At 37.1% G+C, this 2,701-nt stretch overlaps 1 non-coding gene across 1 annotated transcript; it reads right to left on the bottom strand.

The window, feature by feature from the left end:
- Window positions 1–1,180: 1,180 nt before the first annotated feature.
- On the bottom strand, window positions 1,181–1,275 carry LOC121134994. The gene has a single exon (XR_005872187.1). It is a non-coding gene; the product is annotated as a small nucleolar RNA SNORD116 (small nucleolar RNA).
- Between the last annotated feature and the right edge of the window lie 1,426 nt (window positions 1,276–2,701).

Genomic DNA, 2,701 nt, shown 5'->3' with positions numbered 1-2,701 from the left:
TATTGCCACAATCTTACTCCTCATAAAGCAAATAGCCTTAGCAATTGCATATCTAGGAATCTTTTGCCTTTGCCTTGTCAGCTTCCTGGTAGACACCATTGTGATGGGCCAAAGATTCCCAGAAAAACTGCTGAGATAAAGTTGTATCATTATACATAGATGTTTTCTTTTCTTTCTTTCTCTCTTTCTTTGTCTTTCTCTCTCTCTATTTTTCTTTCTTATGGAATTTTCAATACTGCATTTCTCTGGGACTCACTTTGTGGATCAGACTGTCCATGAACTTATAGAGACATCCCTGCCTCTGCCTCCAGAGTGCTGGGATTAATATTATGCACCACCACCTGCTAGTTATGCATTGATTTCTAAACAGGTTCATGAAACTAAATCATGCAAAGAAATATATATCTCAATACTTCTACCTGTGCATATCTAGGTACACATGAAAGGGTGTAAGTAAGGGAAACAAACCTAGGTATGGGTACCTTCCATGTGTCCCTTGTTCTCCTTCCACAAAGGTCTACTGAACTTCTTTCAGTTGGTCACAACACAAACTGTCTATCTAGACACGGGAGAATTTTTGGCTTTTTGAAGTAATAACTTAACATATAGGACCAAATATGCTATGCCCCACAGAATAGTTCTTCCAGCTTTTAACTGTTTCCCACATTGTCTCTTTCTCTTTTCAACCATGGCTTCAAAGCCATGCCTTGATAGTCAGGGATCCACACTGTTCCTGCTCATCCCCTATCACCATGCATTTTATTGCTAATAATCTCAATAAAGCAAGTTTTCAGACAGAGTTTTATTTCAATGTGTTTCTCTGACACACTTCTTTATAGTCACTACCAACCTCAAGTCTGAAAAAGGTATCCTTATAGCAGATACATACATATGGATGCTAGGCAACTGTTTGTGCCTCTACTGCTTCTAACTATGACTCTGTTCTTTTACTTCCTGCCAGACCTAAAATTTTCCACTATTGTCTGCCAATTAAAAAGACCACAGGGAGCTTCCCAGGTACCCAAAATGTGTTCCCTTTTCTATGCACATTTGTTTGCAAAAAACAAAACCCTGAAAACACAGGATCCTCTGGATCGTGACCAGCCAAACTAGCAAGGAAAGTGTAGTGATTTGGAAAAGTTTGTCTACAACCTAGAGTACAAGGGTGAGTGGATGTACAGTGTCTTAGTCTTGATTTGAATGATGATAATGAGTTTTCACTTAATTTGTTCAGCTCGTACAATGAATGAGTGAATGAGAATAACCATTCGGCCCATCCAGGCTTGAGGGTTTTAACAGTAAGGAGGTCAGTGTAGTCAGTAAATTGCAGAAATTTGGGGAGTATGATGAAATCTAAGACCTTCTGCATTCAGGAATAGTAGGTGCCCTGCCTTCCAAAGGTGATAACTGAAAGAAGTTCTAAGTGTGGGGCATAGAAATACATGTCTTGGTTGTGGACTGTTAAATTCTAGCAGTTACACCAAGACCTTCGAATCAAGCATTTGGGGTGATTTAAATAATGCTTACCATTATTCTCTTTCTTCTATAGGATCTGAACTTTGAACTATATTGCAGGAGGAACAATTTACTATTTTCAACTATCTAGAAATATCATGTCCATGTGATATTCTTCCCAAGATTTTCTCTAGAGGAAAGTTGTTTGAATGCCAAGGGACTTAAAATTTTGGAGAGGCAGTTCCTCTTGCTGATAGCCCATCTACAAGATTCATGTTCCAATTAGGGGATTCTGTATGCCAGGCCTCCAAATTCAGAACTACTATATGGCCTCTAATGTCTCCCATACTCAGCTTTTGGGTCTTTCCTTCCTTACAAGGCCAAGAAAGAAACACAAGTGATTACAGGTCCACAATGCCAGAGAAAAAGAGAACTGTATCTTTCCACAGATCTGCTTTAAGTGAACCCCCTCTTAGGGGCGAGCTATGTGTATTTGTGAGGTGTCCACAAAGCAAGGATAGCTTTTCAATGACTGTGAATTTCACAGTGGCTGCACATAAAAAACACTAAGTGTATCTGTTAAAGATTAGAAAAATCCATGGAAATTTCTATAATAGTTATATTAATTTGTACCACTATCAACAGGATTCCTCATTTTCCACATCCTGTCATTTTTATTGATAACAGCCATTCTGATTGGGATACTATAGCATTTAAAGTGCCTTTTTTTTATTCCACTGATTGCCATGAATATTTGACACATTTTCAAATAATTATTGAGCATTCATCTTCCCCTTTTCAAAACTGTCTTCAATTTAATGACCCAAATTTGAGACTCCATAAGAATAGAATTAACAATACAGCTATCATATGTCCCAGTGATTTCACTCTTAGGCGTATACCTGGATAATGCCACACTCTATCACACAGACATTAATACCACCATGTTCATTACTACTTTACTCGCTGTAGCAAGGGAATGGAAACAACTAAATTGATGAAGCTATTAGAAAAATCTGGTAAATTCATCAAAATTCCTAATATGGAATACTATTCAGGTCTTAAGAAAAATTAAATCAGGAAAATAGATAAATTTAAAATGTACAATATTAAGCAAAGTCTGTAGTTCCTTGAGAACTACAGATTTAGGATCAGGTTAATCTCACTATGTGTGTATTTTATCAGAAAGTTCTTTAGAGTAAAGTTTTCACTTAATAGAAATAAGGGTTAGAATGAATGAAAACTA

Source organism: Mesocricetus auratus, unplaced genomic scaffold, assembly GCF_017639785.1.
Source record: "Mesocricetus auratus isolate SY011 unplaced genomic scaffold, BCM_Maur_2.0 Super-Scaffold_100030, whole genome shotgun sequence".
NCBI classification, from domain to species: domain Eukaryota; kingdom Metazoa; phylum Chordata; class Mammalia; order Rodentia; family Cricetidae; genus Mesocricetus; species Mesocricetus auratus.
Note: the sequence above shows the minus strand (reverse complement) of the source record. Positions and strands in the feature narration are given on the sequence as shown.